The following is a 16,722-nucleotide window of genomic DNA, read 5'->3' as shown; positions in this document are numbered from 1 at the left end:
ATGACGCTGAGATCAAGGCTCTGTGGGGATCATAAGATAACTTTCAGGACTCCTTGTTCTACTTTATGCTGAAGATAGTTCTTAATGACATTGGCTGTATGTTTGGGATCTTTCTACTGTTACAGAATAAATTTGGAGCCAATCAGACGCCTCCCTGATAGTATTACATGATGGGTAAGTACCTGCCTGTATTTCTCAGCCTTAAGGACACTAAGAAATGGCAAACATTGAGGACTGTGACAAAACACTCCGGGATCGCCTTTGCTGGGGTCAAAGGTCACGTGGTTTGTGCATTAAACTCTGAGGCGGACAGCAGGATTCTGAGCAGACTGACCGTAGGTCAGATTTATTAAAGTGAAAGCAATTATAACAAAAACAAACCATAAAAATAAATAAACTAACAAATAAAATAAAATAAAAACTAAACAAATACGATGCTATCTAACAACTGGGGGGCTTCTCCCACCCAGTTAACATTACACAGTTCATGAGCACAGCTCTCACTCACGTTTGTCCCACACAGACAGGCATTCTGTGTGCCCCAGGCTGACGCCCACAATCCCCAGCTGGTCATCTTTTATTCCTGCAGCTGTTAACCCATCAGTATCCTGGAGATACTGAGCGTCCTAATTCACATAGGACAAATACCTGGGCGAGATATACCTGCCCCCGACTACCAGGCCGACATGACTCTTACATATCCTCCCCCCCTGCTCAGACCACTCCGGTCGAGCAAAGACACTCCTGAAACAGTGCACTCGGGACAGGGCATCAGCGTTCCCCATCTGTATCCCGGGGCGGTACTCCACCGTGAAAGAATAGGCCTGCAGGGCAAGGAACCACCGGGTTACCCGACTATTATGGTCCTTGTGGAGGTGCATCCATTTGAGAGGGGCATGGTCCGTGACCAGCCTAAACTTCCTACCTGCCAGGTAATACTTGAGGGAGTCGAGAGCCCATTTAATGGCTAGGCACTCTTTTTCAACCACGGCATACCTCTGCTCATGTACATTTAGCTTCCGGCTGAGGTAGAGGACCGGGTGTTCCACTCCGTCTCTCACCTGGGAAAGTACAGCTCCGAGACCGGTATCAGAGGCATCAGTTTGCATCACAAACTCGCTGCTGAAATCAGGAGTCACTAGCACGGGCTGAGAGCACAAAGCCCGTTTCAGGCTATGGAAGCCCTCTTCGGCAGCTGAGGACCATTTTACCATGACGGAACCCTTCCCTTTGGTAAGATCCGTCAAGGGGGTAGCAGTAGCTGCAAAATTGGGTATGAACCGGCGATAATAGCCGGCAATTCCCAGGAAAGCCTGTACTTATTTTTTGTTTACTGGATGCGGCCAGCCCTGAATTGCCTGTATTTTATCGATCTGGGGTTTAACAACTCCTCTGCCAATCACGTAGCCCAAGTATCGGGCTTCTTCAAGCCCGATGTGACACTTCTTGGGGTTCGCTGTTAGGCCTGCGTCTCGCAGGTCATCAACCACCGCCTGCACCTTCTGGAGGTGAGTTTCCCAGTCCATGCTGTAAATTACGATGTCATCTAGATAGGCAGAAGCGTACTGCCTGTGGGGTCTCAAGACTCGGTCCATCAATCTCTGGAACGTTGCTGGAGCTCCGTGAAGTCCAAACGGCATGTAGACATACTGAAACAGACCTTCCGGTGTAGCAATTGCCGTCTTCTCTCTGGCCGCCTCGGCCAGGGGAATCTGCCAGTACCCCTTTGTTAGATCCAGGGTCGTAATGTATCGGGCTTTACCAAGCCGGTCGATCAACTCATCGACCCGGGGCATAGGGTACGCATCAAATTTAGAAACCGCGTTCAGTTTCCTAAAGTCATTGCAAAACCGTATGGAGCCATCCGGCTTAGGTATCAACACGATTGGACTGGACCAAGCGCTGTGCGACTCCTCAATGACTCCTAAGTCCAACATTGCCCTTACTTCCCGGGAGACGGCTTCACGGCGTGCTTCCGGAATCCGGTAAGGCTTCACATGGACTGTGACACCAGGCTCTGTGACAATCTCATGTTTCACCAGCTTAGTCTGGCCAGCTTTTTCCGAGAAAAACTGCCGGTTCTGTAACAAAAACTGCTTCACCTCAGATTTTTGTCATTCCGAGAGAGTCTCGGCAATCGGCACCTCCGGTATGGTAGGTGCGCAAACCGGAAGGGGCATATCCGCCATTAAGGCAGAGCGGTCTTTCCAGGGTTTTATCAGATTCACATGATAAATCTGTTCTGGCTTTCTCTTACCAGGCTGGTACACTTTATAGTTCACTTCACCAACTCTCTCCACGACCTCAAAGGGGCCCTGCCATTTCGCCAGAAATTTACTATCCACCGTAGGGATTAGGATCAACACCCTATCCCCGGATGCAAAGGTACGGACCTTAGCACCTCTATCATAGCTTTGCCTCTGGGCTCCCTGGGCCTGTAACATATGGTCCCTAACAATGGGCATGACCGCGGCAATACGGTCTTGCATTTGTGTTACATGGTCGATCACCGTTTTAAAGGGAGTGACTTGACCTTCCCAGGTTTCTTTTGCGACGTCCAACAGTCCACGGGGACGATGGGCGTACAATAGCTCGAAAGGCGAGAATCCTGTGGAAGACTGGGGAACTTCCCTAATGGCAAACAGCAAATAGGGTAACAAGTAATCCCAGTTCTTCCCATCTTTGTCTATCGCCTTCTGGAGCATCTGTTTTAAGGTTTTATTGAACCGCTCAACCAACCCATCTGTTTGAGGGTGATAGACAGACGTACGCAATGGGTCTATTTGCAAGAGCCTGCAGAGCTCCTTCATTACCCTCGACATAAAGGGAGTTCCCTGGTCGGTGAGTATCTGTTTTGGAATTCCCACCCGACTAAACACTTGTACCAATTCCTTGGCGATCGTTTTGGTAGCTGTGTTACGCAAAGGGATGGCTTCCGGGTAACGAGTGGCATAGTCCACGTTGACGAGAATATGTTGGTGCCCACGTGCGGACCGGGGAAGGGGCCCAACCAAATCCATCCCAATTCTCTCAAATGGGACTCCAATGACAGGGAGAGGTACCAAAGGGTTACGGAACCGAGGTTTAGGCGCGGAGATTTGGCACTCTGGACAGGACTCACAATAGTTACGCACATCACTATGTATGCCGGGCCACACAAAACAATGGGATATCCTTTCTGTGGTTTTCTGCACCCCCAGATGTCCCCCCATTATATGTCCGTGGGCCAGGTCCAGTACCTTCCGTCGATAAGGTTTGGGTACCACTAACTGTTGCATAGTGTCCTCCCCCTTTTTCTCTACCTGGTAGAGCAAATCATTTTCAAGAACCATATACGGGTATGCTAGCCTAGTGTCAGGTTCTACAGGTACCCCATCTATCATTTTTACATTTTTCCTAGCCGAAGCCAAAGTAGGATCTTTCATTTGCTCGCTGTGGAAGTCATCCACCTGGACTTCCAAATCTGGCAGGCAGGGGGCTGGATGGCTCTCTGCCTCCGGCTCTCGCTGAGTTTCCTCAGTTTCCCCCGCCATAACTGAGAAGGGGTACTGAAGGTTAGATTCAATAACCTCCCCAGCAGCATCTTCCTGTGGGGTCTCCTCCAGGAGCTCGGGACCTCCAGATAGCATGGGAGAAGATTCATGGTTACAGCTACCGTGAAGGAGCAACTGATTCTCCCACAACTGCCAGAAATGAGGAAAATCCCTGCCCAAGATTATATCCTGTAACAATGCGGGAACGAGTCCCACTTTGTGTTGCACCGACCCATAGGGAGTGGAGATACATATGACCGCTGTAGGATACGAGCAGGTGTCACCATGCACACACGTAACAGAAAACTTGTCAGACGGACCCGTTGGACGTGCTATCAGACTGGCTTTCACTAGAGTCACCACACTTCCAGAGTCTAGTAATGCCACAACATTTTTCCCATCTACAGACAGTTCACACAGATGTTTCACTGTATCATTTTGACCCGCATTCACACTTACTAGGCGTGTAACCAAAGACATGCGTTTTTTAGAGTCTGTAAAGTCGCACTGCATGTGTTCAGTGGTAACAGGACAGTTCGCAGCAACATGGCCCTTCTCATGGCAACGGAAACACCTAACAAGCCCCCTATTGAAACCAGAGTCCGACACCCTTGATCTCGGGGTGCGAGCAGTCCCGTGTTCCTCCCCCACAGTTTTTGGCAATTTTCCTTCCCCCGCAGTCCCTGGAACAGTCTTACCGGTTCCACGAGGAGGAGGTACAGTTCGGGTAGTGGCAGTACCATCAGGAAGTCCTTCCGCCACGGAATAACGCTCCACCAAGTCCACAAGTTGATCCGCTGTCGCGGGATTTCCTTGGCTCACCCACTTTTTCAGCGCTGGTGGTAGTACTCTCAGGTACTTGTCCATGATGACCCGCTGGATTATCTCCGGTGTTGTCAGTACCTCGGGTTGCAGCCATTTCTTTGTCAAGTAGATCAGGTCGAACATCTGAGACCGCGGCGGTTTATCTTGCTGATAGGTCCACTGATGTACCCTCTGTGCACGGACAGCCGTTGTCACACCCAGCCGGGCCAGGACCTCAGCTTTCAGCCTCTCAAAGTCCTGAGCGACTTCCGGGTCCAAGTCATGGTAAGCTTTTTGGGCCTCACCGGAGAGAAACGGAGCAATCAGATCGGCCCATCGTTCCTTCGGCCACTTCTCTCTCAACGCTGTCCGCTCAAACGTTGTCAGGTACGCCTCGACGTCATCTTCTGCGGTCAGCTTTTGCCAGTACCGACTCACATGGATCCTCCTGGACTCTGCTTCCGGGTTAGCCTCAGGCATGCTCACCAAGCGCTGCGCCACCTGTTGGAGAAGCTGGCGGTCTGCAGTCGTCACATCCACCAACTCCTTCAGCTGTGCGGCCATCAAGCGGTTAGCTTCCTGCTGTACGGCAGCGGACAGTACTAGGGCTTTCACCACGTCTTCCATACTGTCGCCTGTGCCACGGAGTGCCCGCGTTCTCCACCACAATGTGACAAAACACTCCGGGATCGCCTTTGCTGGGGTCAAAGGTCACGTGGTTTGTGCATTAAACTCTGAGGCGGACAGCAGGATTCTGAGCAGACTGACCGTAGGTCAGATTTATTAAAGTGAAAGCAATTATAACAAAAACAAACCATAAAAATAAATCCTTAGCCTGTCCGGCTCTAACTAAACAAATACGATGCTATCTAACAACTGGGGGGGCTTCTCCCACACAGCCAACATTACACAGTTCATGAGCACAGCTCTCACTCACGTTTGTCCCACACAGACAGGCATTCTGTGTGCCCCAGGCTGACGCCCACAATCCCCAGCTGGTCATCTTTTATTCCTGCAGCTGTTAACCCATCAGTATCCTGGAGATACTGAGCGTCCTAATTCACATAGGACAAATACCTGGGCGAGATATACCTGCCCCCGACTACCAGGCCGACATGACTCTTACAGGACCCTAAGATGCAGTGGTCGGCCAAGGTATCTTAGTGCAGCAGATGAAAGACACATCATGTTTACTTCTCTTCTAAATCGGAAAATGTCCAGCAGGTCCAGCAGCTCAGAACTGACAGCAACCAGTGGGACCCAGCTTCATAGAAGAATTGCAACCAAAAAGTCATACCTTCCACATGGAAACACAGATAAGTGACACAGCTATGGAAAAACAAACCTTTGTGATGGGGATGAAGAATAGTGTCAGCAAGTGCTCTAGACTTATGAGTAGTGTTGAGCATTCCGATACTGCAAGTATCGGGTATCGGCCGATACTTGCTGTATCGGAATTCCGATACCGAGATCCGATATTTTTGTGATATCGGGTATCGGTATCGAAACAACATTAATGTAAAAATGTGTAAAAGAGAGAATTAAAATAAAAAATATTGCTATACTCACCTCTCCGACGCAGCCTGCACCTTACCGAGGGAAGCGGCAGCGTTCTTTGTTTAAAATTCGCGCTTTTCTTTCCTTTACGTGAGTCCCGGCTTGTGATTGGTTGCGTGCCGCCCATGTGACCGGGACGCAACCAATCACAGCAAGCCGTGACGTAATTTCAGGTCCTTCAGGATTTTAAAATTACGTTCCGGCGTTGTGATTGGTTGCGTCGCAGTCACATGGGCGACGCAACCAATCACAGCAAGCCGTGACGTAATTTCAGGTCCTTAAGGACTTTAAAATTACGTCCCGGCTTTGTGATTGGTTGCGTCGCAGTCACATGGGAGACGCAACCAATCACAAGCCGTGACGTCACGGGAGGCTGGACACGCGCGCATTTTAAAATGGGCGCGTGTCCAGCCTCCCGTGACGTCCCGGCTTGTGATTGGTTGCGCCGCGGTCAACCAATCACAAGCCGGGAGGCTGGACACGCGCGCATTTTAAAATTTTAAAATGCGCGCGTGTCCAGCCTCCCGGCTTGTGATTGGTTGACCGCGGCGCAACCAATCACAAGCCGGGACGTCACGGGAGGCTGGACACACGCCCATTTTAAAAAGCGCGCGTGTCCAGCCTCCCGTGACGTCACGGCTTGTGATTGGTTAATGGCGGCCATGTTGCCGGGACGCGGACCAATCACAGCAAGCCGTGACGTAATTTCGTCACGGCTTGCTGTGATTGGTCCGCGTCCCGGCAACATGGCCGCCCTGACCAATCACAAGCCGGGACTTCACGTAACCAAGTAAAAGCGCGAATTTTAAACAAACAACGCTGCCGGTTCCCTCGCTGAGGTCCAGGCTGCGTCGGAGGGTGAGTATAGCGATATTTTTTATTTTAATTCTTTCTTTTACACATTTATATGGATCCCAGGGCCTGAAGGAGAGTTTCCTCTCCTTCAGACCCTGGGAACCATCAGGAATACCGTCCGATACTTGAGTCCCATTGACTTGTATTGGTATCGGGTATCGGTATCGGATTGGATCCGATACTTTGCCGGTATCGGCCGATACTTTCCGATACCGATACTTTCAAGTATCGGACGGTATCGCTCAACACTACTTATGAGTCAAAATGTGAAATACTAGGCTGTAACATAAGACAGTGTGTTCCTGAAGGACTGAAAAGTGGTGAAAAAATTAGTGTCTGAAAGCAACGGTAAGACATGGTGGAGACTCCTTGCAAGATTGGGACATATTTCATTTCAGTGTTATATAAAATGCACCCCAGATCACGGAATACTATCTAGGTGAGAAATGTATCCCAGCTAAATCTTTTAACGCTTTTTTGGAGTGATAGATATCACATTAATATATGGCAGACCACAAAATACTGTATGGGTGAGTAATGTAACCCAGGAATGTTTTCAAATGCTTTTTTGGAGAGATAGCTATCACATTAATGCACCCCAGACAATAGAATACTGTATGGATGAGAAATTTAACCTGAAACACATTTTTTATGCTTTTTTGAGTGTTATATATCACAATAATGTACCCCAGACATCTAAATTCTGTATGGGTGAAACATTTTTAAACACTTTTTTTGGAGTGTTAAATATCACAAAAATGTACCCCAGACCACAGAATACTGTATGGGTGAAAAATGAATCCCAACAAAATTTTTGAACGCTTTTTTGGAGTGATAGATACCACAGTAATGTACCCCATACTACAGACTATTATTGTATGAGTGAGTAATTTAACACAGCAAATTTTTTTTTACCTTTTTTGAAGTGTTACATTTCATAATAATGTACCCCAGATAATGAAATACTGTATTGTGTGAGAAATTTAACCCAGGAACATTTTTAAACAATATTTTGGAGAGATAGATATCACATAATGTACCACAGACCACGGAATGCTGTATGAGTGAGAAATTTAACACAGCACTTTTTTTACGCTTTTTTAGTGTTATTTATCACAAAAATGTACACAACTGAATACTGTATGGCTGAGAAATGTAACCCAACAAATTTTTTAAATGCTTTTTTGGAGTGTTATATATCACAAAAATGTACCACAAAGCACGTAATACTCGATGGACCACACAATATATTTAATTTTTTCACACACAAAAAATGCAGCTATATATTTTGCAAAGGACTGCATAGCCCTAATCCCTGTCTACAGACTGTATTCTGTCACTCTCCCTGCTCCTGCGACTCTCTCTCCCTCCCTAGGCTAAATGCAGATTGTATGCTTATACAAACAGCAAAGCACAATATTAGCCCTTAGAAGGGTTGTTAGTATGATGGCTCAGCTTCAGTACCAGTATCAACACTACAAACCTCTGATTCATTATACTGTGCACACACAGGCCTAGACAAGCACTCTCTCCCTCCAATACGAAGTGTCACAGAGATGTACAGTGGCGTCAGTGTGCCGAGCCAGGCAGCGCCTGTCCTTTTGTCACACGGCCAGCCAATCACAGTAATGCCACAACCAAGATGGCTACCAAAACCAACCAAAATCTAGTTTTTCATACAAGTCTTTTTTAATTTATGCAGATCAATCTATTGTCGAATCAGTTAATATTCATATAAAATTAATTAGAACATTGATTGACTATTCTGAGTGCTTCAGTGCATCTACAACAGTGGAAGCTCCAGTGAGATCACTTGTCCCCACACTATGTAGATGGCAGCAGCACTCGCGCCTTCTGCTGGGGACCCTGCCACATGGTGACCGCACTAGTCATATCTCATTCAAGATTGTACAAAACATATCTAGTATTCAAAGGCAGCACGAAAAAAAACCCGATATTAACCTGCAGATATGGGGTTACTCTGCATGTTAACAGCGTTTTTTTTCACTTGACAGGTTCCCTTTAAAGGGCACACCATACCTAGGTCCTGTAGGAATCAATTAGGAAAAGTCAACTACTCCTGGGATAACGGTACTGTCGATACATTAGGGACACTTGAAGGGTGCGTGTTAGTAATACTTCCATAATTGATGTATAAAGTGCCAACATATTCCGCAGAATACAGAGATTTTCATCACTCACAATTTCATCAGTATGTTTCTGACTATTCTAGTAGCAGGTTGTGTTCCTGCTGATATTATACATAAATTAGTCACAATCTCACTGCTTTTACATTTGTCATTCTTCATTCTTACAATTATCTGTTCCCTGTCTCAGGAACTGAATTCTCTGCGCACCCAATGAGGACGCTTGTTTGGATATGACTGGATCAGCATTCCTCTGGTCTACACTCAGGTTTTTCCCTTGACTTTGCCTCTACACTATGACCTCTCTGTTACATCAGTCTCTATATGGATTGTCCGGTGAAATCACGTCATCGCCTGTACTATGGATGTGTGATAGCTTACAGATAGGTGGAAGTCTGACCACTGGGACATGCACTAATCAGCAGAATGGAGAACTTTTATATTGTTTGAGATTTTCATCACTCACAATTTCATCAGTATGTTTCTGACTATTCTAGTAGCAGGTTGTGTTCCTGCTGATATTATACATAAATTAGTCACAATCTCACTGCTTTTACATTTGTCATTCTTCATTCTTACAATTATCTGTTCCCTGTCTCAGGAACTGAATTCTCTGCGCACCCAATGAGGACGCTTGTTTGGATATGACTGGATCAGCATTCCTCTGGTCTACACTCAGGTTTTTCCCTTGACTTTGCCTCTACACTATGACCTCTCTGTTACATCAGTCTCTATATGGATTGTCCGGTGAAATCACGTCATCGCCTGTACTATGGATGTGTGATAGCTTACAGATAGGTGGAAGTCTGACCACTGGGACATGCACTAATCAGCAGAATGGAGAACTTTTATATTGTTTGAGATTTTCATCACTCACAATTTCATCAGTATGTTTCTGACTATTCTAGTAGCAGGTTGTGTTCCTGCTGATATTATACATAAATTAGTCACAATCTCACTGCTTTTACATTTGTCATTCTTCATTCTTACAATTATCTGTTCCCTGTCTCAGGAACTGAATTCTCTGCGCACCCAATGAGGACGCTTGTTTGGATATGACTGGATCAGCATTCCTCTGGTCTACACTCAGGTTTTTCCCTTGACTTTGCCTCTACACTATGACCTCTCTGTTACATCAGTCTCTATATGGATTGTCCGGTGAAATCACGTCATCGCCTGTACTATGGATGTGTGATACCTTACAGATCGGTGGAAGTCTGACCACTGGGACATGCACTAATCAGCAGAATGGAGAACTTTTATATTGTTTCCAAATGGATCGGCAGGTTGGATGCCCGACCTTTGCTTCACACATTCCCTATGGGGCTGCTGGAATAACCCGAGCACACCACTCTGTAGTCCTATAGAGAATGGATGGGGCAGCCTTCGAGCATGGATAAAAGATACGCGTTCTGCCTGTCAGTGCGGGGTCCAGCAGTCAGACCCCCTCCAAATAATAAGATATCGCCCTTCTTTTAGATAAGTCAACATAAAATTTCATTTATTTCTTTAGTTGCAAAATTTAACTATTTCTGGAAGTAACCATGTATTTCTAATCATTTAAATACCCCTTTAAAAGCAATATGTCAACAGTTTTTACCTCCCTCATCTGAGAGCAGCATACTGTAGAGGCAGAGATCCTGATTCCAATTATGTGTCCCTTGCTGAACTGCTTGCTGTAGTTTTGCTAAAATCCCTGCTTTATCTGTTGCAGATCTAGCAGTTCTCTAAGTGCTGAGCACTGTATAATCCTGCCCACACCACTGATTGGTGGATTTCTGTGTACACTGTGCATAGGCAGAAAGCTGCCAGTCAGTGGTGGGCGCTACATTGGACTACATGGCAGCAGGTTTACTAGTCCTCTAGTGATAATCTCCTGCTGATAAAATTGTGATTTCATCAAAACTACAGCAGGCAGCCCAATAAGAGACACATCACTGGAATGGAGGTCTCTGTGTCTACTTTATGCTGCTCTCAGAATAGATGGCAAAAACCTGGTAACAGATTCCCTGTAATTTATCTCCATACTCATTCGAAGCTTGTTTTTTCTTTTTTCTCCTTGGGTGGCCACAGTGGCCGTATACAGTTTTTTTCTGGCATGCCTTATTGGCCGTCAGTTCCTGGAACCCCAGAGGGGATACCCTGGACATGATCTAGACCTCTACATCCCAGTGTTTACCCTTTTACAGTTCTTTTTCTATGCTGGCTGGTTAAAAGTGAGTGTTTTGTAGTCTGTATTAGTTCCACAAATAGAAAATGGCCCTCACAAATCTCACTTTTCTTACTGTATTACATGACTATAATCACCTTTATATATCCTCCAGGTGGCCGAGCAGTTAATTAACCCCTTAGGACAAGACAATGACCAAAATTTTCAGGCAACAATTGTTAAGATGAGTCTATTGTAAAAGTCATTGGGTAGAAAACATAAATGAGTAATCTGACCACTGACCATATACAGTGCATTGGATGCCCCCAAGTTTAGGCAGTTTACATTCCCATTAGGAGAACAGGGGTGACACAAACCTATTTTGCCAAACAAAATGTCTGAAGACTGCTGAAAATTAAAGAGAAATTGGAAAGATCAAGCCGGGAGTCTAATCACAGAAGCACAGCAATGGTTCTAACATGTCCTTAAAGAGAATCCGTCAGTAGGATCAGCCCTAAGCCATCTGTAGGGGCATGCAGATTACAGGAAGCTGAATAACATCATACCCTCATATCTGTGATGTGATGTCTTATTCCAGAGATATTCACATCTTTTATGTAACTGAGCTGTGAATATCTATGGGCCTTATAATAATAATAATAATATTGTTTATTTATATAGCGCCAACATATTCCGCAGCGCTTTACAACTTATAGAGGGGACTTGTACAGACAATAGACATTACAGCATAACATAAATCACAGTTCAAAATAGATACCAGGAGGAATGAGGGCCCTGCTGCTCGTAAGCTTACAAACTATGAGGAAAAGGGGAGACACGAGAGGTGGATGGTAACAATTGCTTTAGTTATTTGGACCAGCCATAGTGTAAGGCTCGGGTGTTTATGTAAAGCTGCAGGAACCAGTTAACCTAAGTATGTAGCAGTACAGACACAGAGGGCTATTAACTGCATAAAGTGTATGAAAACATGATACGAGGAACCTGATTATGTTTTTTTTTTTTTTTTTTTTAAATAGGCCACACAGGGATAGTTAGGTTAATGCGTTGAGGCGGTAGGCCAATCTGAACAAATTAGTTTTTAGGACACGCTTAAAACTGTGGGGATTGGGGATTAATCGTATTAACCTGGGTAGTGCATTCCAAAGAATCGGCGCAGCATGTGTAAAGTCTTGGAGACGGGAGTGGGAGGTTCTGATTACAGTATACAAAGAGAAGAGGAGGGGGCCTAGGACTGATCCTTGAGGAACCCCAACAGTAAGGGGAAGGTGAGAGGAGGAGGAACCAGCAAAACATACAGTGAAGGATCGGTCAGAGAGATAGGAGGAGAACCAGGAGAGAACGGTGTCCTTGAGGCCGATGGAGCGGAGCATAGTGAGGAGGAGCTGATGATCCACAGTGTCGAATGCTGCGGAGAGATCCAAGAGAATTAGCATGGAGTAGTGACCATTAGATTTAGCTGTTAATAGGTCATTAGAGACTTTAGTGAGGTCAGTTTCAGTAGAGTGTAAAGAGCGGAAGCCAGATTGAAGAGGGTCGAGAAGAGAGTTATCTGAGAGATAGCGGGTAAGACGGGAGTGGACCAGGCGTTCCAGGAGTTTGGAGATGAAGGGAAGGTAAGAGACAGGTCTATAATTAGCGGCACAGTTTTGGTCGAGGGAGGGTTTTTTAAGTAATGGATGTATGATGGCATGCTTAAATGAGGAGGGAAAAATACCGGAAGTGAGAGAAAGGTTGAATATTTTTGTTAGGTGAGAGGTGACAGCCGATGAAAGGGACTGGAGCAGGTGTGACGGAATGGGGTCACTGGTGCAAGTGGTCGGGCGAGAAGATGCAAGGAGCCTGATTACTTCTTCTGTAACTGGTTCAATGGCAGAGAGTGAACTAGATGCAGTGGGGCAGGGAGGACAGTGCATGGTATGAAGAGATTGGGAGATGATTTCCTGTCGAATGTGGTCAATTTTTTCTTTGAAGTAATTGGCCAGATCGTCAGCGCGGAGATCCGTGGTTGGGGCCTGCTCTCTTGGGTTGAGTAGGGACTGGAAAGTGTCAAAGAGACGTTTAGGGTTATTTGACAGTGAGGTGATGAGGGTGTTGAAATAGTTTTGTTTGGAGAGGTGAAGGGCAGAGTTGTATGTTTTAAGAATGAACTTATAATGGATGAAATCTTCGGGTAGATTAGTGTTGTGAATTCTGCTCTTGGGCTCCCTCCGGTGGTTATAAGTGGTAGCGCTGCTGTCTTTGGATCGCAGCATTCTTCAGGTGTTTCCATTTCGTGCAATTCTGACTGGGCTATTTAGTCTGGCTTGACCCTTTAGTCAGTGCCAGTTGTTCATTGTTTCTGGAGGATTCACATCCTTTCCTGGTCTCTCCTGCTTGCTGTTCATTTCAACAAAGATAAGTTCTGCTTGTTTTTGCAGCCCACATGTTGTGGGCCTTATTTGTTGTGAACTCTATTTTTGGGCTCCCTCTAGTGGTCACAAGCGGTACTGTGTAGTGTTGTCTTTCTGCAGGTTGGCTCATCAGCTGGTTCGTTATCCTTGGTTGGTTTCCTATTTAGCTCACCTGGATACTCAGTTCCTTGCCTGCTATCAATGTATTCAGTGCTCTTCAGATTCCTTGTGACTACCTTGCTCCCAGTCTCTCCAAGACAAGCTAAGTCCTTGTTTGTTCATTTTCTGATTATCAGCGTTCATCATGTTTTTTGTCCAGCTTGCTAAAATGTGATTTCTTTGCTTGCTGGTTGCTCTAGGGGACTGAGTTTCTCCCCCCACACCGTTAGTTGGTGCGGGGGTTCTTGAAATCTCAGTGTGGATATTTTGTAAGGGTTTTTTACTGACCGCATAGATCCCTTTTCTATTTTCTGCTATCTAGTATTAGCGGGCCTCATTTGCTGAATCTGTTTTCACCCCTGTGTATGTGCCTTCCTCTTACCTAACCGTTATTATTTGTTGGGGGCTTCTATATCTTTGGGGATTATTTCTCTGGAGGCAAGAGAGGTCTTTCTTTCTCTCTAGGGGTAGTTAGTTCCTCAGGCTGGCTCGAGACGTCTAGGATTTTAGGCACGTTCACCGGCTACCTCTAGTGTGTTTGGATAGGTTCAGATTTGCGGTCAGTCCAGTTTACCACCTCCCTAGAGCTTGTCCTATGTTCGTTACTTAGTTGGAGTAATTTGTGATCCTCAACCACTAAGGATCATAACAGTATAGCAGGCCGAAAAGTGTTTTATGCATCGCAGAAATGGGATAAAAAGACCTGAGTACATTTTTTTTTCCCCTCCCGCTTTTCCTTGCTGCAGTTTGTCTAGCTTCTTTCATCCCCTTGAACTCTGAGTGGTTTTGAGCTCAGCTGCAGACATGAATATTCAGACTCTGACTTCTAGTGTGGATCATCTTACTGCACGGGTGCAAAGTATTCAGGATTTTGTTATTCATAGCCCAATGTCAGAACCAAAGATACCCATTCCTGAGTTGTTTTCTGGAGATAGATCTAGGTTTCTGAATTTTAAGAAAAATTGTAAGTTATTTCTATCTCTGAGACCTCGTTCCTCTGGTGATTCCGCTCAGCAAGTTAAAATTGTTATCTCCTTGTTGCGTGGCGACCCTCAGGATTGGGCTTTCTCTCTGGCGCCAGGAGATCCTGCATTGCTTAATGTGGATGCGTTTTTTCTGGCTCTTGGACTGCTTTATGAGGAGCCTAATCTTGAGAATTAGGCAGAAAAAGCGTTGCTGGCCCTCTCTCAAGGTCAGGATGAAGCAGAGGTGTATTGTCAAAAATTTCGGAAATGGTCGGTGCTTACTCAATGGAATGAGTGTGCCCTGGCTGCAAATTTCAGGGAAGGTCTTTCTGAAGCCATTAAGAATGTTATGGTGGGGTTTCCCACCCCTACAAGTCTGAGTGATTCTATGGCTTTAGCCATTCAGGTTGATCGGCGTTTGCGGGAGCGCAAATCTGCTCATCCTTTGGCGTTTTTTTCTGAACAGAGACCTGAGTCTATGCAATGTGATCGAACTCTGACCAGAATTGAGCGACAAAGTCATAGACGTCAAAATGGGTTGTGCTTTTACTGTGGTGATTCTACTCATGTTATCTCAGCATGCTCTAAACGCTTAAAAAAAATCGCTAAACCTGTCACCATTGGTACTATACAGCCTAAATTTATTTTGTCTGTTACTTTGATTTGTTCTTTGTCGTCCTACTCGGTTATGGCTTTTGTGGATTCGGGTGCTGCCCTGAATCTGATGGATTTGTCGTTTGCCAGGCGCTGTGGTTTTGTCCTGGAGCCTTTGGAATTTCCTATTCCTCTGAGGGGAATTGATGCTACGCCATTGGCTGAGAATAAACCTCAGTATTGGATGCAAATGACCATGTGCATGACTCCCGTACATCAGGAGGTGATTCGCTTTCTTGTTCTGCATAATTTGCATGATGTTGTCGTTTTGGGTCTGCCATGGCTGCAGGCTCATAATCCAGTTTTAGATTGGAAAGCTATGTCTGTGTCAAGTTGGGGTTGTCAGGGAATTCATGGCGATACTCCGTTGGTGTCTATTGCTTCTTCCACTCCTTCTGAGGTCCCTGAGTTTTTGTCTGACTACCAGGATGTATTTGATGAGCCCAGGTCCAGTGCCCTGCCCCCTCATAGGGATTGTAACTGTGCTATAAATTTAATTCCTGGTAGTAAATTCCCTAAGGGACGACTTTTTAATTTGTCTATACCAGAGCATGCCGCGATGTGGAGTTATATAAAGGAGTCTTTGGAGAAGGGACATATTCGCCCATCCTCTTCCCCTCTTGGTGCAGGATTTTTTTTTTTGTGGCCAAGAAGGACGGTTCTTTGAGACCTTGTATAGATTATCGTCTTCTGAATAAAATCACAGTCAAATTTCAGTATCCTTTGCCACTATTGTCTGATTTGTTTGCTCGGATTAAGGGTGCCAGTTGGTTCACCAAGATAGATCTCCGTGGTGCGTATAACCTTGTGCGCATTAAGCAGGGAGATGAATGGAAAACAGCATTTAATACGCCCGAAGGCCATTTTGAGTACTTGGTGATGCCTTTTGGACTCTCTAATGCTCCTTCTGTGTTTCAGTCCTTCATGCATGACATCTTCCGAGAATATCTGGATAAATTTATGATTGGGAGTCCCATGTGAAGCAGGTCAGGATGGTGTTTCAGGTCCTGCGTGCTAATGCTTTATTTGTGAAGGGCTCAAAATGCCTCTTCGGAGTACAGAAGGTCTCCTTTTTGGGGTTTATTTTTTCTCCTTCTACTGTGGAGATGGACCCAGTCAAGGTCCAGGCTATTCATGACTGGACTCAGACCACGTCTGTTAAGAGTCTTCAGAAGTTCTTGGGTTTTGCTAATTTTTACCGTCGTTTCATCGCTAATTTTTCTAGCGTGGTTAAACCTTTGATGGATTTGACCAAGAAGGGTTCTGATGTGACTAATTGGTCTCCTGCGGCCGTGGAGGCCTTTCGGGAGCTGAAGCACCGGTTTTCTTCAGCTCCGGTCTTATGTCAGCCAGATGTCTCTCTCCCCTTCCAGGTCGAGGTTGATGCTTCTGAGATTGGAGCAGGGGCTGTTTTGTCGCAGAGAAGCTCTGATGGCTGTGATGAAGCCATGTGCTTTCTTTTCAAGAAAATTTTCGCCTGCCGAGCGG

At 45.7% G+C, this 16,722-nt stretch overlaps 1 pseudogene; it reads left to right on the top strand.

Annotated features, from left to right (window-relative positions):
* The window catches only part of LOC143803841 (bestrophin-1-like), an 82,236-nt pseudogene that overhangs the window by 25,456 nt on the left and 40,058 nt on the right, over window positions 1-16,722 (top strand).

The sequence above is a fragment of the Ranitomeya variabilis genome, chromosome 2, assembly GCF_051348905.1.
Source record: "Ranitomeya variabilis isolate aRanVar5 chromosome 2, aRanVar5.hap1, whole genome shotgun sequence".
Taxonomy (NCBI): Eukaryota; Metazoa; Chordata; class Amphibia; order Anura; family Dendrobatidae; genus Ranitomeya; species Ranitomeya variabilis.
This window is presented reverse-complemented; position numbering and strand designations above follow the sequence as displayed.